Raw genomic sequence first — 24,321 nt, 5'->3', positions numbered from 1 at the left:
TTCAGAACTGCTTGTTACGCTAGCTAGATGGATTTACTTAGAGCAGTGAAAGACATTCAGCAAGTCCATCCAATTTCTTGATTTATTTGCTATTGATGCATAAAATAAGCTTGTCTGTGAAATAGCCAGGTTGAAATTGCTGTTCTCATGCATTTTCATTGTTATTATTTGGCTAGATTGACTCTTGAGGGTCAAATTAAAACTCATTCATCCAGAGCTACATGAGTGACAATAGATAGCTTCTTCAGTTAAAATCAGTACTAGTCCTGTATTTGAATAAAACTGTTGGAGAATCAAAAATAGGATCTGGGTTTACCAAATATTCTAAAAGCTAGGGAGAAAGAACATTCACATGAATTGTTCGTCTTAGAAACTTGCTTACAATTTAACATCTAGATTTTTGTTATCACTAAAAATGAAAAGGAATAAGCCATAAACCTAAGAACTCAATGGTAGCATGTGTAAAATTTTCTAGCACTAACAATAATAACAATAGTGTGATTTTTTTAAAAGATTTTATTTATTTATTTGACAGAGAGAAATCACAAGTAGATGGAGAGGCAGGCAGAGAGAGAGAGAGAGAGGGAAGCAGGCTCCTTGCTGGGCAGAGAGCCCGATGCGGGACTTGATCCCAGGACCCCGAGATCATGACCTGAGCCGAAGGCAGCAGCTTAACCCACTGAGCCACCCAGGTGCCCCACAACAGTGTGATTTTTATTTTGGATTGCTTTACAGTTGAAGAGAGATCTTCATGGATATTATGTCAACAGACACCATACCTCAAGATACTTTTAAAATATTGTCTGCTTGTTTGAAGACTGGATAATAAAAAGAAATCCTCAAAGATAATTATTATGCAGAAGAATCTCACCTGCCTTTCCAACTTTAATAATGCAAAAATCTTATCAAAAGAGAAATCATAGATATCTTATTTTTTATAAAGATTATTTTTGCAAAATATCAAGGTAAAAACATTTTCAAAGAAAACAATATTTAGTCAATGTGCTACTTCTTCCAAAATGTATACTTAAAATCTTTTGACTTTTAATACTTAAAAGATATTTCTTATTGTGTAGAACTTAGAAATAATTCTAGTCAAAGGCCTTCATTATGGAGATGATGAAATTAAAACATCCAAAAGCAAGTGACTTGCCCAAGGTCACACATTTAGTGTCAGCTGACATTAGAACCTTTGTCTTATTACTCTTACTCCACTATTTGTTTTCATAAGACTCAGTCTCCATAATATAGTCCACAGTTTCTAAAAGGATTTTCTAGGTCATGGCCAGTCTTACAAAGTAAAACATTCCCATGCCAAAGATTCCTTATAAATCAGTGCTATCTTTCTTCAATGATAATTCTTGTTCCTTACTCTTCTTTCCCTCTTTTCTTCTCATTATAATCTTTTGCATTACTGAACAATTTGTTATGCTGGTTACACTATTCAGTTACAAATTCTTTGAAGACAGGGACAATATTTTGGGGAGTTGGCTGAATTAGGTTTTGGATGTATAAAAATTTCTGGAACAGATCTTTAGACTTTCCTAATAACTTTTGGATTAAAGGTGGTCTTATTATGTGCTGCTCTTCTGAAATCTTTTAGACTGGTGTGCCCCAGATTTCCTTAGTACTACTACAGTAGAAGCGCAAAAAAAGGAAATAATAAATTGACTTAAAATTTTGAATTTTCAAATACTTATGTGTGTTTTGCATGCATTAGCTTAAGATATTTTGTTTTTTAGGTTTAAGTAATATGACCCACAGGAATAGAAATATTCCCAACTGTCTCCTGGTTCTACTTTGGTACAAGAATTTAAAGATGGAATAAGAAGAAAGCTGTCACTTAAAATAAATTGTTGCATTAGGCAATGAGTTGGGGCTTTTCTGGTTAGAAGCCAAGTGGAAGATGGCATTCTTGGCTTCAAGAAAACTGAGTTAATACTAAGAAGCTTAAGGCTTCTGGTGAATGATAGTACAAAGTTTGGTCTGCTTTTTCCTTGTCAGACATGTATAGGCTATAAGTACTTTGTCTAGGGTAAAATAATGATTTGGTAATTAATAGGTCATTTGATTGTATAGAAAACCCCTCTCCATCTCCATGTGCTGACCAACATGCCTTACTTATCCACAAGAATCAAATGAACTTCATTTAATAGTGATACAGATATGATTCTAATATTATAGTATTTCTTCACTAGTTTGCCATTTCTAAGGCCACTAGACAGAAAGAGACCAGGTGACAAAGATAAGTAACCGGATCCATAAGACTTTTCATTTGGAGTTTTTCTTGTCATTTCTTCCATTTAATGTAAATTTTCTTCCTTTGTCTCCAAACACCACTCTTTTGCAAGGTCTGAATCACCCTTATACATGTATTTTCTTGTACTGCTTTACTATTTTCAGAGGGGGGGGGAATCTGTCTTTTTATTTAAATATTTTGGACATTATTATATTTTATCTAGAATTTTTTATTTTACTTCAGAGTTTTGATCAGGAGCTTGAAACATTCTACATTTTCTGTCTCTTTTGGCAATAAAATTAAATCTGGAGTGGAAGAACTGAGTAACCTACAGCATATCCATTTGTCAATGTAACGTCCTGAGTAAGTACACTTTAAACTTTTAAGCATATACATTTTTAAAAGATTTCCCTATAAATAGCTAATGGGGAAAATCTTAATGTATGAAAGCTCTGAGTCATCTGTCTCACCCACTGCTACTGTCATGAGAAAAGGAACAGAACTTGTCACCAGGGGTTCATTTCATGGGACATTCCCTTTCTGAATTTGAAGCTGTGTTTCAAACATGTATAGGTACTTTGAGCAATTTTTATCTGAGAAAACATGATTCTTTTATTATAATTTAGAAATAGCACTTAAGTAATTAGAATAATAATTTGTCAATAGGCATTATTGTTAAAAATTTTGAGAACTCTGGATATGTGATTTCTGGCCAAACCATTTAACCTCGTGACACAAGTGGCATCGGCCAAGATGGAGGTCCTGCTGCTGTCACCAGGGGGCAGGTAAGGAAGGATGTTCTTTGAGATGCCCATGAAGTGAGCTTGAGCAACCACACAAGGTTGTGGAGAATTCCAGTAACTTCACTGAGATGTCTGACTCTGGTGGGTGAGAGAGGCAGGAGAGTGAGAGGGAAAAATTTTTGGTACCACTTTGGCTTTATTTTTGCTTCTGCTAAACTACTGTTCTTCATTCTTTACCTTAGGGCTATTCCCGCATCTCAGTCCTGGTGTTGACACAAAGTGAGAACACGAATCCTTTCCCTTGATCTTCCTTCTTCTCTAGAGCAACATTAATGCAGACTGATCACAGATGGTAGGACTTTTCCTAATGGTTTGTGGTTTGCCTTGGTGAGAGGGCTTGTCATCCTACTATTATAGTAAAGAACATAAAGTTGCATTTTAGGTAGTCCTGACTTTTTATAAGCAAAGTTATTACCTCATTACTTTTATATAAACTTAAAAAACTAATGAGTGAATGTGCTAAGTTTTTTAAACAGCATGGAAGGGTATACAACGAAAATTATTTTCATACTAGATCCCCAATTGCCCTCATCAGAAATATCTACTATATATATATATGTATATATGTATATATATATATATATATAATCTTCTGTAACATTTTAATACATAGATAAGATTGCGTATATATGTGAACCCCTTTTTGTAAATAAAATAACGCATCTCTGTTTTATCCTTACCCTTTCAACCTACCTGTGCCATTGAATTTGAAGTAAATTTCTTGTAAGCAGTATGTGGTTGGATCACTTTTTGTTTTTTAAACTCAGTCTGCCAATTTCTGCCTTCCAGTTGGCACATTTAAATTCCCGACCCTTAAAGTAATTACTGATATGTGGGAGCTTAAATCCAACATTGCATTATTATTTTTTTCTGCTTATTTCTTCTGTTTCTTGTTCTCTTTTTCTTTCCCTGCTTTTCTGTGGGTTGCTTAAGCATTTTTTTAAGGACTCTACCTCAATATATTTATAGTCTATTGCAGTATATCACAGTGTATTTTCCTAGTGGTTGCTCTGTATATTATAACATACATCCATGCTTTTTCACAGACTACCGATATCAACACTTTACCACTTCAAGTTAAGCCTCACTGCCACTTCCCTTTACTTCCACAACTTTTAAATATCGTTGTCTTAAGTATTAGATGATGTTATAATTTTTATTTCTACCATAGCATGTATTTTCAAAAACTCATGAGGAGAAGGATAGTCTATTGTATTGCTTTCTTTACTATTCTTTTCTTCCTTCTTCATGGCATGGGTACATTTTTTTCACTTCATTTCTGTTTGAAGTGAAACGGAAGCTTCCTTTAACCATTTTTGTTAAGGTAGGTCACTGGACTGCAACAGTTCCTGCTGGTGCTGCTTGAAGGGTTGGGAGGAATGTACCCAGGCCATCGGCTCTTATAATCCTGTAGGTGAGGGAACGGAATCTCTGGCTATGGGATGGAGAGCCTTTCCTGTGCATTTGCTTGTTGTGGTAAGACCCTCTTTGTAGGTGACCAATGCCTCTACCAGGTCATGTCTCTGTGTGGAAGAGGAGTCCTGGGACCCACAGAGAGGCAGAATTTCTCCTTATGGCCTATTCTTTCCTGGACTTCAGATCCACCCCCTGTGGTGGTGGTTCTGTGGACAGAAATCCCATTAGATTCCATTGTTATTGTAACTCCTGGGCCGTGTTCTGTTGTTAAGTTTTTGGGGTTGGAAGAGGCCAGGCCTGAATTGCTTTATTGTGTTGGGCAGTAGGTTGTAAGATGCCCCAACATTATATTGTTTGTTAAGTCTGGTTTTTTCTTTTTTGAATTTTAAAAATTATTTTAAAGATTTTTATTTATTTGGTAGAAAGAGATAGAAGCAGCACAAGCAAGTGGAGCAGCAGACAGAGGGAGAGGGAGAAGCGACTCCCCACTAAGCAGAGAGCCCAAGGTAGGGCTTGAACCCAGGACTCTGGGATCATGACCTGAGGCCAAGGCAGCTGCTTAACCGACTGAGCCTCCCAGGCGCCCCTCACCTAGGTTTACTAGAGAATCATGAATTCTCACTTACTTACGCAGAGAACTCTGCTGTTTCTGGCCCCTAACCTGTAACTCTGCTCTAAGTTTCTTTGTTTCTCTTAAGCCCATCATTGGCTCAGTTGAATAAAAGAGGCTTCTGTTCTCTAGGGCAGATCAAAAGATAGGCAAAGACCCAGGGCAAGGGATATTCCCTTTCACTGTAGCCTCTGTCCTTTGAAGACATGCATTGTTTTAAGTAGCATCTTCTTTACTCCTTTGTGTTAACACTTCTGCAGGTGGAACATTTTTGCTCCATCTTTTGGCCAAAGACTATGATCTCCTTAAAGGTTGGAATCACATCCCTAGCACCAAGCAGAGCGCCAAGCACAGAGAGGGTCTGTAATAAATGTGTGTTAAGTGGAGGAATAAAAGACAGGCTGTTACTATTTCTTCCACTGTGTGAATGGGTTCAGCATGACAATAATAGGTCTGGAGGGACTCTAAAAGGTCAATTAGTTCATTTTTCTGCTTCTGTCCAAGAACACATACCAGATAACTAGGTAGCTAGTCTGATTTTAAGTATATAAAAGGAAAGAAAATTACAGTTTCCTTTGGTAATCCATTCTAGTGTTTAACAACTCTCCTTGTCAGCAAGATTTCCTTTATATCTAGCCTAAAGCTCTCACATTGCATTCTTAAACCTTAGCAGGTAGAAAGGTGCAGCCAGGATTTAAATGGTTTTTATTTCTTTAACGACTTTTGAACAAGTATTTAGAGGCCAAATGTTTCCTTTCTATGTTTCAGTTCATAGGCTTTTGTTTATCAGAAGATATATGCACTTACCTGTTTTTGTCACCTAGCTCCAAACTGCCAATGTCTTGATACTAGCTCTTTACTGTGGTATGTTGATTATATTAATGGTTTCAATTTGCACCTTCTTTTTTGGTTCAGCCCTCCCACACTGGCTCTGGGCTTAACCATGTGATTTTCTTTGGCCATTGGGACAATAGTCAGCTAAATGTGAGCCAAGACTTGAAAAATTGCTTGCATATCCTCTTTTCTGGTATCTCACCCTGAGAACAGGCCCAGCTTAACCTGCTGGAGAGATAAGACTACCTGGATAGATGAGATAACCTATGTGGAGAAGAGCTGAGTCTTCTGAGGTGAGGCTGTCCAAGAACAGCCACCCCCCAGATAACACACCAGCTGAGCACAGATGCCCCAGGGAGCTCAGCCGAGATCGACTGAGCCGGGCTCAGATCATCAGAAATAACTGCTCAATGAACTCACATACTCATGATGCATAAGTGGATATTGCCTTAAGCCATTAGTTTCTTTCTTTCTTTCTTTTTTTTTTTTTTAAAGATTTTTATTTATTTATTTATTTGAGAGACGGAGAGAGAGCATGAGAGGGGAAAAGGTCAGAGGGAGAAGCAGACTCCCCATGGAGCTGGGAGCCCGATGCGGGACTCGATCTAGGGACTCCAGGATCATGACCTGAGCTGAAGGCAGCTGCTCAACCAACTGAGCCACCCAGGCACACAAACCATGAATTTCTAAGGTGGTTTGTTTGCAGCAAAAATTGACACTCTCCCTAGGTGTAACTTCCCAGCTCTGGTGGAGCTTAATCTCAGTAACAGTTTTCCCTTTGCTGCTATGGAAGTAGGTAAGCTTCTCTCTTACTGTCTTAATTTTTCCCTCTGAAGTTTCCTCATTGCTTTACTACGAGTGATCCAACAGCGCAAACAATGCTGGCCTAATCACTTGGATTCTGAGACTCAGTAATTTGCTGACTGGTGTTGGGGAGGAAAAAAAAAATTACTCTACCCTTTAAGTTCTTCTAGCTGGTCTAAGATTTAAGTGGACATGAGACAAATTAACAGGACAAAATCAAACAAGTTAAATAGTACACATACTTCTTGAATCCATGGAAGACACCCCAGTAAAACTGGGTAATTCCTCAAAATAGCTGAAACCATCACCTTAAATACCATCTCCAGCTAAAGACAAAAATAAAAAGCTAGAGGGTATAGAGTAAGTTACTAGAGGTTACCAGGAAAAGTACAGTAAACAAAGGAAATGCAGATTTAAGTTTAGGCCTTCTCCACTGGGAACAGTTTCTAGAAATTTAGAGTCACCCCCCTCTTCCTGACAACCTTATAAGTAGAGATTTCCCTATACATGCAAATATCTCTTACAAAAGGGTAACTTGTACTCAATTTTCAGAGCTGCTCGTGTGTCTGCAATTTCTTAAAAATATCCAGTTTAGAATAGTCAATATGCCAAAAAGGCATACCTTAGAGGGGCAAAATTGGCTTCCCTATGGATTCCAAGGACTGAAATGAGGAACTTAAAGTAATCAAAGAAATGGGCAGTGTGTTTTAAAAAGTGAGTTTTAAGATCATTGTAGTACTAAATTACACCCACTTTAAATGTGCTTATGTTATTCTCAGCAGTATTTGTATGCTGCTCATGTTAATTCTCCAATTGTTTCAGAATGACTGTACTAACCCTTCTCAGAAATGACACTGCCATCATCTACTATGAATAGGATACTGAAGCCCAGCTACAGATCTCCCATGTTATATAGACATAAATGTATTCTCTCCATCCTGCTCTCAAAATTCTTGATTTTGTTATTCCTTCTTAATCTTCTTTCATACAAGGTTAAACTTCTCCATTTCCCTACCAACACTTTACCCTTTCAATTTAACACATTCTCATCTCATTTTCATTGACTCTATGCTATACTCAAGATAAAATAATGGTCAGCTACTTGTGAGATCCAGTTGGCTTTTTGTCAGTGCTCATACTTCTTGAATTTTATTGAATATTTAATGTGACTGGATACCTCTGTCTCTTTCTGAACCGTTCACTTGTCTTTGGCTTCTGTGCTAAGACATTTGGCTGTGACTCCTTTAATAGACCTTTTGTGGCTCTTCTCTCCCCACCTGCCTCTAAGTGCAAAATTTCCCTATGGTGAACTCATCGGCTCTCTATCTTCCTTTCTTTATACTTTCTTCCGTAACTACATAGGTAAGCTCTCTATCTCACACCCATTACACTCCAACACTGATAAAGCTCAACCTGTCACAGTGTGTCCACGCCTGCTTACTATGTCCACTTACTGCTTATATTTAGGGGCGCCGTACTGACCTAGGCCACCGCGGAATAAAGAATAAGTTGTTTTTTCTCCTCAGTATTCAGTTTGATGTGTCATAGCCAAAATCATTTTGTTTTGAACTATGACATTATAAGGCACGTAAGTTGTGTTTTGTTATTTAAACAAGTAAGTCAAACCATGAAACTGCCAAATTCCAAGGTCTGCGAGTCTTCTCTTTACGGTGAGCGGATGAATCTGCTGTTTCTGGATAGGCTCACATCTACTCCACTTATATTTAGGTTCAGTCAGCTGGGGAAATGGCTCTGACTTCGCTTTGTTTCTTTGTGCAGCACAACAGGGCATGCCAGAGAACTCTGTAGGGAAGGCTCGAAAGTAAATGAATTTTATTCACATACCGAATGGTTTATTTGGTGTTTCCACTCTGGCTCTTTCATGGAATGTCTCCTTTCTTTTGTTCTGTGTTGTTAATGCATAGCCTCTGAAGCTGAGTGTGCCCTGGAGAGAGATGGGGATGCTCACGGTGATGGTTCTTGGCACTAGGGCTTGGAGGAGGCAGAGGGACTACAGAGCCCGAGGAGACAAGTAAGCAGCAAGCTGCTAGCCTCTGAGGGCTACACAGCCTCTCCAGGTCTCTGCGTGCCTCCTCACTCTTCAGGGCTTTTCCTAAAGTTCAAAGCTAAGCAGAAAAATCTTGTCCACAGATGAACTTCTAACAGAGCTTTTATTCTTCTACTGGGTCTCAGCTTCTCCCTTTTTATGTCAACCATTCTGATCACCGAGTTTTATACAGTGTTGTTGCATATGATTCTTTTTCATCTTCCTGTAAATGTGGAAGGTGGCTAAGACAAGACTCATCCTGTAGCTCTTGAATTCAAGCAATAAAGACTCACGGCAACAACCGCAGAGTAAGCATCAGTGATTCACACTGTGAGATGAAGGGAACGTGAATTGTAGTAGAATAATTAAATAATGATTCCTTCCCATAATGTGATCATGATCTCATCAGTGAACTAACAATGATTCAAGGGCCTTCTAAAAATCACTATTGGCATTGACTTACATGGTGTAGATGGCTTCTTTATCAATTTGAAGAACCAGGCTTTTTGTTAGCATGTTTGAAAATGCTGTTACACAGTGTGAACTGCGGACCAGCAACTTCAGCATCACCTTGGACTTGTTAGAAATGCAGAGTCTCAATACCAGTCCAGGACTAATGAACACAACTTGCATTTTTAAAAGGGTTCTCAGGTGATATGAATGCACTGCTAATTTTGAAAACAACATTTTAAGGTATAAAGTCTATTATTCTAAATTTCACTCATTGATACTTCAATCTAGTAACGTTTCTTCTCTCCTTCTAAGTTTTTTTTCTTTCCGAGTCTTTGAAAAAATATCACTTAAACACATACATTTAGTTGAGTTCAGGACTTCTTGGGTCACACTGATTAGAATGAGTACCAGTCACACCATGTTGGAAATATCTGAATGCAAACCAATGAGAATGTATTTCTAAATCCTTAGTTGACTATTTGGTAAATCATGACTTTCTCTCTCTCTCTCTCTCTATCACACACACACACACACACAGACACACACACACACACACACACACACAAACTCATACACACACACACACACACACACAGCCATTGGGCACAGGAAAGTCCAGTTTTCTAGTTCTAAGTAAAAGGCTGGTTAAACATTCATTATGTTTGAGGCACACTTTAAATGACACAGTAATTTTGGGAGCCCAAATGGAAGAATAGAGGTGGTTCTTTTTTAAAAAATTTAATTAATTAATTTATATTTATTTATTTATTTATTTATTTTTAAAGAATAGAAGAGGTTCTAGTGAAATTCTATTGCTAGATTACCTGGTTTAGGAAAATTGTTTCCCAACAGGCCATTGTTCTTGCAATGATAACTCATCTAAAGAGAGAAATGTTGGATCAAAGTCACAACCAGAACTCAATACAGTTAAGTGAACCCCCCAAGAAAAGCCTCAGGATAACCTTTATTTATATAGAAAGAGCAAAACATTATTGATAATCCTTATTTGCCTCCATCTGTGAGAGGGGTGCTTTAGATGGGTTTGAAAATACTAAGTAAGTCCAAGATTGTATGAGTTGTGAGTTTTTGTACCGACATGGAGGCTGAGCTGGAGTGAGGTGCCTTTTCCAGGGGAGAAAGGAAAGAGTTTACAGTACCTGAATGGCCATCTGTACTGACTCAAGATCCAAATCTCAGAGAGGGAGTGACAACTTCTATTACTTGGGACTGACTGGTCTCCTGACTCCGTTTCAGGGACATTGGTTGGAAGTCAAGGACATTTTAGAAAAATAAGTAGGACCCGTAAACAGAACCCAAGAATACCATATGGAAATTCCTTCAAATTGATCACTTTACATATTCCTTAACTCATTTATGTATTTATTCAGTAGGTAGTTATTAAGGGCTTGTTATCTATTTAGCACTATTCTATGTACTGAGTTTATAGCAGTGATCAAAATGGACAAGTGTAATTGCCATCTATGTCTTAACAGCTTTTGGTAGGAAACCATTGGAGGGTTTTGACTGGAGGTGGATGTGACTTAGCTTATTGTTTAGTAATATCCATCTGGCTGTTCTGTTGAAAAGAGATTGCATTTGTTAAATGGAATGGTTTGATGAACTACCAAAGACATTGGTGTGAGGCCTCCTCTATATGTACATCTAGGCTTTTGAATATAAATTTTAAGATCTATTTACTTAAGGCTCCAGAACCATTCACTCATGATAACTCTTTAGATTTAACATCTTTTATTAAAGTTAAAGACAATAAAACTGTTCTCCAGAAAGCATTGCTTAAATTTTATTCTGAGTAGTAGATTCCTCTTCAGGTAGGATAGCATCAGGGTGATGCATCTGGTGCAGACTACTGTGAAAAAAAGTCTTCCTAGAAATTAGTGTAGCTGCTCAGTGTCTCCTGGAACTTCCCATTAGACTTTTGTTAAAAATTCAGGTCTTGATCTCTCCATATATTAACTTGCATGAGATATAGATTTGGGGATTAAGGGAAAAGAAGCTAACATTTCTTGGTAGCATATTACACGCCAAATACTTTATGTACATCCTTTCATTTAATCCTCATGCCAGTAATGGACAGTGGGGTAGATACTGTTATTCCTGACTCACAGATGTGGAAAATGAGCTCAGAGTGGTTATTTCCCTATGATTCACAGCCTGTTATTGGCAGGAGTAGAACTTGGAAACCAAGTTGTCTTCTTGTGATAGCACTATACTACATCAGCAAAAACCACGAGAGACTGTGGACTCCAAGAAACAAACTGAGGGTTTTAGAGGAGAAGCGGGGGGAACGGGTTCACAATGAACACAGCAAATGAACAGAAATTCCTGGTGGTGGGTATTAAGGAGGGCATGTATTGTATGGAGCACTGGGTGTTATATGTAAACAATGAATCTTGGAACACTACATCAAAAACTAATGATGTACCATATGGTGACTAACATAACATAATAAAAACAAAACCAAACAAACAAAAAACTATTGGTATATACCATGGGCACTGCTACTGGGCTACTCACCTTATTACAACATTTCAAATTAACTAAATGTACAGATGGAAGACTGTTGCATCCCTTACAATTCTGTAACTCAGGTCATCTAAACAACCCTCTGTCTTAAATTGCTTATTATATAATATTCTTGTTAAAAACCCAGTTGTCACAGTTGGTATTTGATGGGGCAACATGTAAGTGACCATTGTCTATTAGGAGGCCACTATCAAAAGAAAATGTCAAATGTTGATGAAGATGTGAAGAAATTGCAACCCTTGTGCAACCCTTGGTGGGAATATAAGATGGTATAGTTATTATGAAAAACAGAATGGAGGTTTCTCAAAAAATTATAAAGAGGTAAATTAAAAATTGCCATGTGGTCCATATACACTATGGAGTATTATGCCTCCATCAGAAAGGATGAATACCCAACTTTTGTAGCAACATGGACGGGACTGGAAGAGATTATGCTGAGTGAAATAAGTCAAGGAGAGAGAGTCAATTATCATATGGTTTCACTTGTTTGTGGAGCATAACAAATAGCATGGAGGACAAGGGGCGTTAGAGAGGAGTAGGGAATTTGGGTAAATTGGAAGGGGAGGTGAACCATGAGAGACTATGGACTCTGAAAAACAGTCTGAGGGGTTTGAAGTGGCGGGGGCGGTGGGAGGTTGGGGTACCAGGTGGTGGGTATTATAGAGGGCATGGCTTGCATGGAGCACTGGGTGTGGTGAAAAAATACTTGTGATCTCTGTCTGTCAAATTAAAAAAAAAAATAAAAAAAAAAAAAGAAAAAAAAATTGCCATATGACCTAGCCATCCCACTTCTGGGTGGGTATATATTCAAAATAACTGAAAGCAGGATTTTAGAGATGTATTTACACACTCATGTTTATTACAATATTATTCACAATAGTCAAGAAGTTGAAGCAACACAAATATCCATTGGTGGATGAATGGATACTGTGCAGGATAAGAAAATAAAGCATTTACCACTAAAACAAATGAAAGACAGTCATCTGTCCCTATTCTCTAAGATGAAACTTGTATCAAGTTAGGTCCCTTAAATGCGATCTACCTAAAACATATTGGTGTTTAACCTTCTGTAAAAGTGGTTGACAAATTTCTAAAACAACATGATTTTCAACCTTTATTTAAGGTCAACCTAAGAAATTACTTTATTATTATTTTTTTAAGATTATTTATTTATTTATTTATTTATTTGACAGAGAGCGATCACAAGTAGGCAGAGAGGCAAGCAGAGAGAGAGAGAGAGAGAGGAGGAAGCAGGCTCCCTGCTGAGCAGAGAGCCTGATGTGGGACTCGATCCCAGGACCCTGAGATCATGACCCGAGCCGAAGGCAGCGGCTTAACCCACTGAGCCACCCAGGCGCCCTAAGAAATTACTTTATGAAGAGTACTTTTCCATCATTTAAAAATTGTTATTGAACACAATGTTTATGTTTATGTATAATCCAGATGTTCCTGATTTTAAAAAGCCTGCATTTGATCCCTCTGATTTTTTTGAATTTGGATTGGTTTGTCTACTTTCCTTATACAATATTTTTCTTTATTTATTATAGAATGAGAATAATGCCACTCATTCTATTTACTTTTTATTTAGCTTTCAGGAAGCTCAGATTATGTTTTTGTAATGTTTTATACTTTTTTAGTTTTTGTTTTCTGACATGATCACCGTCATCATCACCACCATTAAGCATTACATTTTTACTTCATATTTAATTGTGAACTAACTTTAACCTTATCATGGATTTAACAAAATGAAATTTCTGGACTTGTAGACCTTATTAAACTATGACCAGGTCTCCAAACTTGTCATATGGAAGCTTTCACTCATGTGCAGTTGCCTACTGAAGCATTTCTCAAATGTATAAAAACTGTCCTTAAGGACATCTGGGTGGCTCAGACGGTTAAGCATCTGCCTTTGGCTCAGATCATGATCCCTGAACCTGCTCAGTGGGAAACCTGTTCTCTCTCTCTCTCTCTCTCTCTCTCTGCTGCTGCTCCCCCTGCTTGTTCTCTCTCTCTGGCAAATTAGTTAATTAATTAAAAAAAAAACCCTCTGTCCTTAAAGGCAGAAAGAATGAATAAGAAGCCTAAAGGGATTTGGGAGTGTATCTCAAATGGCCCACTATAGGCATCATATTCCTTTGTAGATTTATCTCTCCCATAATATCTGCATTTTCTAAAGAGAAAAAAAAAAGATTATTTTTAAATCACTTACCAGTCAAAATATTAAACACTGTTTCTTCAAATCTTTGAATAAAATTAATACTCAAGTAGATGTACTGTCTTTATCCTGTGACTTTGATACCCCTTTATTTCTTAATACTAAGTGTGTTACTAAAGAGAAATTTAGAACTGAAGGGAAACTTGGATGTGACCTTTCCCAGTCCTTTTTTCATTTTCCGTGTTATGCAAGTCAGGTAAAGAAAAGTTCAACCAAGATTACCCAGAATAGAATTTTTTTCTTGTCTCCTGCGCTAGGGACTGCCTGTGTACAACTTGCTTCATTCTATGGTCCTGTGTCTTGTTAAATCACACAAGGAGTCTGGATCAGATGATCCCCAGGTTCCTTTCCAGATCAACTATTTTATTTTTGTATTTCTGAAAGCCATGACCATGCTGGGCTTCAATAACGTAAGTAGAGTTAAAAAAAAAAAAAAAGATGCTAATGGGTACTCTGAAGATGTCCAAAATTATGCACTCTAGACACATGGCCCACATGTGAATATTTCAAAGGATGAGGTAATATTCTTAGATCACGCTGTACACAAATGTGTGTGAAAGTTTGCATTTTAACTCCATTTTCTCTTCCCCTTCTTTTCTATTTCAGAATGGGTCACAGAGAAAGACATTGACAGGGGATACGATTTGTATATATCAGTTCCTGAAAATACATTCGGGTTTTTGAGCCATTATCCTTCCGGCGGTGCTGTCCAGTAGAACTTCCTGCAGTGAAGGCAATGTGCCTTAACTGTCTGGTGCAATATGGCAGCCACTATGCTCATGTGACTTTCAAGCACATAGACTATGGCTGGTGCAATCGAAGAACAGAATTTTAAGTTTTATTTAATTTTAATTAATTTAAATTTAAATTTCTCATATGGCTATTAGGGACCACTGTACTGTACCGCATGGTATCAGAGTCTGATAGTAGAAGAGAGAGCCAGTTTGAGGAATGAGGTGATCAACTTTACAAAAACACTGATGCAAAGAATAAGATGCTGGCACGTAATTTTCTGTTACTTGCAGGATTTTCAGAAATATAAGATTAATCACTATTAGACATATTAAGAAATATCTCAGAAAAAAAATCCTTTTCTTAAAAAAAAAGTGAGTCATAAAATTAAGGTCCTTAAAGAAAAAAAAAAAGTGAGCGCTACTGCCATCTTGTGGATTCTGGGTAATGGGACATGTTCAGCCTCTGAGACTGTGCTTATTAATAAGCTGTGAGGTTGAGGCCAAGCTCACAATAGCCTTTCAATTACATCTTTTGAATGTGAGAGGATGAATTATAGTCACAGAGCCTCAAAGAATACCCACATGACAAAAATCAATTTTATAAAAAACAAATCATCTTTTAGCCTTGAATGACTGATATAGAGTGAGCAACTACCTGAATTCAGTAACAATGAGACTGAGCAAAACAAAAGTTGGCTCCTGTTTTGCTCCATTTCCACAACAATAAACCATTAAAACAGTTACCCAATGTCCTATTTTTCCTCTTTAAAGTATCATGACAAAGGATAGACGAGAAAGTATTCAGAAAGTTTTCCGGATTCTTGAATCAAAATAAAACTGAGTTTTTCTGTACCTTGGTTTTTTTTTTTTTTTCAAGTTTTTATTTAAATTCCAGTGTAGTTAACATACAGTGTAATATTAGTTGCAGGAGTAGAATTTAGTGATTCATCAGTTGCATGTAACACCCAGTGCTCATCACGGCAAGTGCCGGCCTTAATTCCCATCCTCCATCTACCCCATCCTCCCCTCTTACCTCCCCTCTGACAACCCTCAGTTTGTTCTCTGTAGTTAAGAATCCGTTTTATGATTTGCCTCTCACTTTTTTTCTTGCCTATGTTCATGTTTCATTTCTTAAATTCCACATATGAGTGGAATCATATGGTGTTTGTCTTATGTACCTCTTTATTTTAAATTTCTGAAAAAGTTTCTGATTGTCCACACACCTGCAATAATTCATTTCCCTTTCTCTCATTCTTATTCCTCTCATAAGATTGTAGGACCGTTTAGAGTAGAAATTATGCCCTTGGTAACATGGTGCTGGTCAAACATAAATTATAATTTATATATATTAATTGATTCATCTTCTGGGTCTCTTCCTACTAAGGCTTTCACAAATACCCCTGGTATAACTAAAGAAATGGAGATTGCATTTAATCTAGACAATGCTCATCTGATAAAGTAAAAAGGTAACACAAATAATTTTATACATAGGGCAGGGATGAGAAGGGCAGGGATCTATAATTTTGACAGGGTGTAGGGAAGAAGAGATGATTATATATATTTTATTACTTCCCATTTAGCTCTGAAATGGTGTTGATTGATATTTGAGACATTTCCTAAATATAGTGCCAATAAGCAACTTTAGATTTTTTTTTTCTTGGCAATATCAAAGTAAAGTAACCATTGTGTTAGGTATTTTATAATTCTGAATTTGAGGGAAAGGAAAAAGAGGAAAAGAAGAAGTTGTAATTAATGGGAAACCTTGAATTCAGAATTCTGTAAATTTAATCTAGAAAGTAGTAATCATATACACTGGTACACACAAGAGGCAGAGATTGAAGAGAAGAGAGTAGGGACATCAGGACCTCAAACATCAAAAGAGTGTTTGTCTCCCAAAGACAATTCACTGGTACCATGAAGTGGAAAGGTGAGACACATATCCTATTCTGTAGAAAGAAATAGGATTTTGAACATATTGTGATGAACAAAGAGTGCATTGCGTGCTGTAGAAGATAAAAATATTGAGTCCGTGGATTAGGAACAATAACAAAAGCTCGAATTAAGAGACCTGGTCATTTAGGTATACCAGTGGGATCAGGAGAGGAAAGGATCTTCCTGGATCATTGACTTAAAAAGAGAGTAGAAGGTCTAACTTTCAGTGGGATAGGGAAGAATAGGACAACATATAGGTATAAGAGAAGCTCTCTGAGAATTAAGAGACAAGTCAAGTATAATTCCCCAGGAATAGAAAAGACAGCAATATCGAAGATATTAAAGCTGACAATAATAAAGATGAACATATGAAAACCAGGAGCATATCAAATGAAAGACAGTGCTTCCCTTGCCTAATTTCTTTCTTCAGGAATAAATTTATTGGCCAAATGTAGGTCAATGAAATAACAGTAGAAGATTTTGAAGGTTCATATCCTAGAAACTTCGGAGGAACATAACTTATCCTGAGAGACAGTCATGAAAGAAGACTCAAATGTTAGTATGCATAAATTCATTTTTTTCTTCTGCTGGAATTTAAGTAAAAATGTTAAAAGGTAACGAGGAGAATTTATATCACATAAGTTTAAAATTAAAAAAAAAAAAAAGATCTACTTCCATTTGTGGCAGTATGGTAAACTAGGCAATCTAAAAACTTGCCAGCAACTAACATCTAGGAATGTGGGATGAAATATAATAAAAATTAATTGAAGTGTAGAGCTGAACTGCAAAGGGAGCATGATATAGGAGACAACAAGGAAGAGTAAAATGAAAATCACTGTTGTAAGTGTGTGAGCTAAAACTGTACAACCCCAGAGTTTTTGACAGTCATGGAAACACTCAGAGAAGGAGAGGTTTAGAAGAAAGAGTTGGAAGTTGATACAGCTTATAGCTTTATAAAGCTGACTTCCAGAGTCATAATGTGCAGTGAAAGGGCAGCTTAGAAAATTTCTGCATACCATCTGGGAAAGATGACAAAATGATTGTGTGTCTTCGCTTAGATTCTGAGAATTGATAAATACAGACATAGTCTCAACTTAACTTGGTGACTTAATTTATTTGTCTGAATTGCCTGGAAATTCTTAAACTGAGAAATTAACATAAAATGGTTCTAGACTAGTGATAGCCCAAAGGCTCCTAGCAGGAAAAAAAAAAATCACTAGGAATACCTTTGTAATGTGGATTATAAGAGGTTTTATTGCTGAAGGCCCCATCTTCCAAATAATAAACTTACACACAGTATTTCAAAACTCAAGATCCAATGGTCCACAGTGGGTGAAAGTCAGCATATAAGATAAACAAGAATATTAAACATTAAAAACTTGAAATAATAGGGTGGCAACATGTAATATGATGAAATATAAAGTAAATATGTTTAGTGGGTATAAAGAATGGTCCTGCTAGAAAAGGGAACTAATAGAGTCTCGTGGAATTAAAAATATAATCTTTGAACTGAAGAACCTGGTAGACAGGTTAAACAGCTGAACATAGGATTAGTGAACTAAAAGATATATTTGAAGGAACTGTGCAATGTTCAGCACAGAGATAAAAATGTGGTATGAAGAGAAGAGAAGAGACATGGAGATCAGATTGACAAGTTTCAACATAATAAGTAGCAGATGTGGAAAGACAAACTAGTAAGAATGGGGGAGAGGTAATGTTCAAAGGTACCAGGTGGAAGGTTTTCCAGAATCTCTAAAAGGCATACATTTTTAGATTCAATGACCACAATGAATTCATGGCAGAATAAAGGAAATTTCAGATCTAGAAATATTTAATGAAAAAGCCAGTACACCAAAATATAATACCTTCAAATTAATAACAACTAGATTGTCTGCATACTTTCTAGTCTCAACAAAAGTAAGGAGGATACAAACAATGGAGATTTCAAAGAGTTTTGAGAAATGATATTACACTATATTTCTATACCCAGCTCAATTATGATTTAAGCATGAGTGTTAGATAAAGACATTTTGGACAAAAGAATTGGGAAAATTTACTACTCATGGACTGAAACTGAAAGAATGATCAAAAGGTGAACTATGGAAAGAATGGCAAATTCACTCTTGTGTGGGATACAAGAAGCGTTGATAAATCAGCATAATGTGAACGTGTGTGAAATCTAAATATGGGGATGATGATGATGATGGTTGATTTACTGGGTTTAATCATGAGGTTTAACTAAAAATACAGAGCAACAATGACAAGATCAAAGGGATAGGATTAGTGTTAAAACTTCTGCTGGGGTCTTGCATTGTGAGGAGTATAGAAAAACTAACTTTAGACTTATTATGTTTATTCATTTAACCCATTTTATTATGAATGCTAAAGTTTTAAGAGCTAATAATAGAAAAGAAATAGATGTGCATATACATATTTGCATAAATAACCATTTTTTTTTCCTAAAGATTTGAAAGTTACTCCTGTAACAGAACAAACTGATGTCACACAGAAATTTGAGGACATGATGGATATCCTGCATTTCATTTATACAGTCATTATTTTGTTTTTGTTTTTTTTTGTACTTCTTAAAAAGTGGAAACTTTCCCCTATTTTTCCAAATAACGTTATCATGTATAGTAATGATTCCTTAATATCTCTTAATACTCATTTTGCTTACTTGTCACAAAAGGTCCTTTAGAGTTGATCCCCCCCCCATAGAATACAATGTTGTTTATCTTCTTGACTCTGTTGTGTTAATTTGGTATCAAAAAGATGTTCTCTTTCCCACAAACTATTTACTTAATGTTACCAACAACTGATAAACTTGTTTTGAATCAATTAAAGTTGTAAAGGGATGATTTCCTAATCTCATTCCTTCTAAATAAATTATCTGGCATTCTTCTCTCAAATAGTCTTCTTTGTTTCATCAGTTGAGACTATTTTGTTAGCCTAAAGTAAAATTCTTGCTTGAAAGGCAGAGTAAATGCTTAGTTTCTTCCCTTTCTTTAGCACTTTTCAAAGGAAGAAGCTGCTTGAAGAGTGGCCTCATTGGGTAACAAATGGGTTTTTTTGTTTTGTTTTGTTTTTAGCTTTGGTTTTCTCTTTTTTTAGACTTATTATAGACACATGGATTTTCATCGACGCCAAGTGCTTCAATCAACTACACTCATTATTCTTTTTGATGCTCCAATTGACATAATTCTGGCCACTGAAGAGCCCCTTCAAGTTGGCTCCTGTGTCCTTCTGACAGACCCCATTAATCTTGAAAATGTTTTTGCTTTTTGCAAGCACAAGATATTCCAGGCGCATATTGTACCCTCTTTACTCTGACCTGCACTCAGCCATTTCCTCAAGGGTCCTTGTTTCTTTTAGTCATGAATTATATTAAAGATGAGGATCCTTGTTTTAAAGGAAACTCGCCAGTGCTGTGGCAACCATCCTTCTAAACCCTCTGAGTGGACAGTATGAGGCAGTCAGCAAACTTGTTTCACCTCTTCACTTCTTTCCCTGCACTTTTCTCCTGTTGTCTCCCTTCATTCTGCTACTTCTCTGTTGTCATATAAAATTTAAGTTCTCCAGCCACCCATATCCCTTACTGTATCAGTAATCATCCGCAAACCGTATGTGCCGGTTGCAACATAGATATTCTCTCTAAAAGTCCCAGGTAGGTTGTTTGTAAGCAGCACATCAAACACGTCATTGCAATGAATGAGAGTAAAGGAAGCTAGAGAACACATTCAGGGAAACACTAAGCAGAAGAGAGGTAGAGTCGCTGTGCTAATACTGAAACAAAACAGCTGGCAAGGCAAAGACTTTATTAACAATGAGGGTGACCCTTCCAGAATGGTAAGAGGGAATTTTTTTTTTTTTAAAGATTTATTTATTTATTTATTGAGAGAGAGAGAGCGCGTGAGCATGTGTGGAAGGGACCGAGGGAGGGGAGAGAAAGAAAGTCCAGCACACTCTCTGCTGAGTGTGAAGCCCGACCTGGGACTCGATCTCATGACCCCGAGATCATGACCTGAGCCGAAATCAAGAGTTAGACACTCTACAGACTGACTTACCCAGATGCCCCAAGAGGAACATGCTTGTATAAAATGTAATGATTCTGCAATGGTGCATTGCTGGCTGCACAACCTCAAATTTTATGAAGTAGAGTTGTCAGAATTTCCAGAGAAATGTACAAATCCACAATCAGACCAGGATGAGTGTATGTGGGGTGTTTTAACATGTAAGGCCAAAACTTCATCAAGCCGTAGAAGTTAAAACAAAACCAACGGCCAAGCCTCATGTAATGGATGTGAGAAGAACCTTGCAGTGGACAGTTACAGAGTGTACTTCCAAACATACACAAAACCTGCATGAGAGCTTCCTTCACGGGGCCACACAACAGTACCATCAAATGCCAAAGAATCAGTATCATCTGGGCCACATTCTCTGACTGATACAGTTGGAACTCGAATGGCTAGATAATTAAACATGCCCTTCTAAATTACTTTAAAAAAAAAAGCCAAAAAACTAAATAAAAATTCTACACATCAAAACTTGTGGAATGTAAGTCAATCAGTTCTTACAAGGAAATGTACAAGCTTCAAATAAGCCTCTTAGAAAGACTGAAAATTGAAGAACCAACCAGGAAACCTAAGAAGTCAGAGAAAGGAACAGCAGGTCACACCCCCAAAAAAAGCACAAGGAAGGAAAGTCTGATGTTTGAAAATTAATAAAATAGAAAGAAAAAGTAAATGGATAGCATGGATGGAAATAAAAACAGTTTCTTTTAAAAGGCTAACAACATAAAAAATCCCTGTCGAGGAAGATCAAGAGAAAGTAAAGAGAAGGTAAAAAATAAAACCCAAAAGTATTGGGATGACAAAATGTGTGTAAGTATAGCTTTGGTAGAAGGTCACTTTCATGTATCTTGCTCAGGGCTGTGTTTTCCACGAGCAGCCAGATTCCCCACAAAAGGGGTATTGCAGTAACATTTTTTGAAAAACTGCGTGAACCAGGCAAGCATCCTTGTCTGAGGTGACATATTAATAACTAACATATGAAACAAATGAATTTATTAGATAAGTTCTTTCCCTCACAAGAGGTAGCTGAGAGAGAGAGGAATTTTCTAAGGATTATGGTGATAATTTGGGGGAGACAGGGCAAGAGTAAGGTACAATGATGTAAAAAAGTATGATTTAGGCTCTCCATGTGTTATTTATGAGAATTCACATGTTGGGGGGGAGGGGCAGTTTTCACCCCAAAAGGGAAACTATAAAGCATTTCCAGAGGTTTTATCATGCTTTTAAAGGCGGTAGGTCCACAGTCTCCTTTAGAAAAACAATGAACAATTCATAAGAAAGAGGGATATTTTAAAGGATAGGGCACTATGGGAACAGGGAGATCCGTCTCTGCGGCTTCCAGCACTGTGTCTTGCAGATGTTTTAAGAAGGGAAAATCATGTAACAGAATTGCCTCACCTTCAAACGAAACATTATTGAAGGATAGTCTGGAAGGATATATATATATTTTTTTCCTTTCCCTAATTGTTTGAAGTGTTGCCAAGTTTTGGCAAAGACAACATGCGAGAGAAAGACTAAGGAACGGGAACAGTATACCTATTTATAACACTTCTAGGTATGCACACATTCATTGTGGACTCTGATATTAGCACTCAGTGCCTCTTTTAATATTTATTGCTGGGAACAAATGTGATATTAAAGAGTATTGATTTGGATATGATCTAACTGCTCATTGTGGATTTTATGTTAGGAAATCAAAGCATCTTTGATTGTTCTCTGAGGAGGCTGATCCTTATCTGGGTTTGATTAAGACAAATCTGGTTACATGGCTTTTGCCAAGTGGTCCTAAAGGTAAACCTCATATGGAAAATACTCTGCTTTGTTGCTTAGGCTCCATGGACAATATAGAGCAAGAACAAGTATGCATGTCACAAACTAGTTTAAAAAAAACAGAGCCTTCAGATATTAAAAACATTTATTCTCTGATGTGACATCAGTTGTCAAGTGATTATCTCCTGCTGTTATAGGCATAAGAATGAAGATAAGTAAGTCAAAAGTTATTATGGGGCTAAACTCTCTCAAAAGATGTATTTGTAGGCGGAATTCTGTGGTAGGAGGATCATGAGTGAAGCCCAACAATTAAAATTTCACAGAGTTTCTTCCAGTTAAATACAATTTGCATCTTGCTCAAATTAATTGGAATCTTATAACAGATGGAGCCGGATCTAGGGTCAGCAGAAAGAAAGTTTAAGTTGATTGATGAGACTTTGTGAACATTTCCTACCTCTTTTATATAGGAAAAGAACTTTACAAAGATAATTCGGGTCCATCAGCACAGCTCAGGCCTTCACAACGGGCGCAGGCATCAAGGGAAAAAGATATTCGGGCCACGTCAATGTCTCCTCTGAATCAGCACATCTGCCACTTCTCGCACAGGAAGGTGTTTTTCTCTCCCAACTGAGCGCGCTAAGTGACAACACAGTGGAGGAGAATTTCTCTTAGTGTCTCACTCTTCAAAGCTGATGCATCGTACCACTTAAGGACATTTATCTCAGCTTTGTGAAGTAAGAGTCTCGGATTGGCATGCGTGAATAGGCTTTCTTGATTGGTATTAAAAAACGTTAACACCCAACCAACTACTGCATGAGGTAGCATAAAAATCTTGTCTTTGTCTGTCATCTGACTGAGGTAAATTTGTATAAAGTTTTACTCGAAATGTCTTAGGCAATCTAGATATTTCTTTTTTAAAAGACACAGACTCTTTTGGTATAAGCCTCAGAAAAACAACTTTACATGCTTCTGAAAGATTGAAAAGATTGAAGGTAAGGCAATTGCAGACACCTATGGAGACCGTTTTCCGAACATTTCTCTGACATACCTACTCAGGTTGTTGTCCTTTGGTGACCTGCATTGTGGGCTGCTGCTCACAGCAGTAGTTGAATATACATTTGTCATTGAAGGGACTAAAAATCCCCAAAGTGTTCCTGGCCTGGGTGTAATAAAACAGACAGCTGAACTCGAACTGATTGAAATGCAGTCTAGCCTACAGCTACAGGCAAAGTTAAAGACGCAGGCATGGCAGTGCTTATAAATTGACTTGGGTTTTAACACTGGCTGCATGCCGGGTCTACCATCCTTGCGTGTAGGTGGTTTGCTGAACTGGAGGTTATACAGAGAATTAGAGTCACCAGGAGAAGCTTAACAACCAAAAGATAACCAACATAAACTGTGCCTTTATATATATCCCGAGTACATGTTTATGTGTGCGTGTATACATGCATACACACGAAGACGTGATGGCTACAGAAAAAGGACATTCAAGGGCACCAATGAAAAATAACCATAGTTCTATTAATTGTCTCATTGAATGCAATCTTTACCAACTTCTGGTGCATGTGAGGCATATATAATGTAGGATAAGGGTCAGATTTCTGTATTCGCAGCTGAGATTAGAAATTAGGCTTTGCCAAGACTATATCGGACACCTTCAGTTTCTCCTCCGCAAAAATGCATTGGGCGTGCTCATAATTTCTCCGACGCGAGCCATCCTGAATGATTCCGTTCTGGTAGGGCATTGCCCTGAAAAAAAGGCAAGGGAGTTGCTTCTGTTGTAACAGGAGACTTTCATGGTTTGACCACAGTACCTGGGTCTTGTTTCTCAGGGCCATTTATAGATGTGG

The 24,321-nt window shown here is 37.2% G+C and overlaps 1 long non-coding RNA gene across 3 annotated transcripts in view; it reads left to right on the top strand.

The window, feature by feature from the left end:
- LOC122903026 overlaps positions 1 to 23,052 on the top strand; it is a 71,416-nt gene extending 48,364 nt beyond the window's left edge. For 2 of the 3 annotated variants that reach the window (XR_006383914.1, XR_006383913.1), the window contains exon 3: positions 22,939 to 23,052. This is a non-coding gene — a long non-coding RNA (uncharacterized LOC122903026). Of the gene's footprint in view, positions 1 to 14,571; positions 14,653 to 22,938 lie in introns of those variants that run through there. The other variant, XR_006383916.1, reaches the window with a different exon arrangement.
- The last annotated feature ends 1,269 nt before the right edge of the window (positions 23,053 to 24,321 follow it).

Source organism: Neovison vison, chromosome 1, assembly GCF_020171115.1.
Source record: "Neovison vison isolate M4711 chromosome 1, ASM_NN_V1, whole genome shotgun sequence".
Classification (NCBI taxonomy): Eukaryota; Metazoa; Chordata; class Mammalia; order Carnivora; family Mustelidae; genus Neogale; species Neogale vison.
The sequence above is the reverse complement of the archived record's forward strand: the minus strand, read 5'-3'. Positions and strand labels throughout refer to the sequence as shown.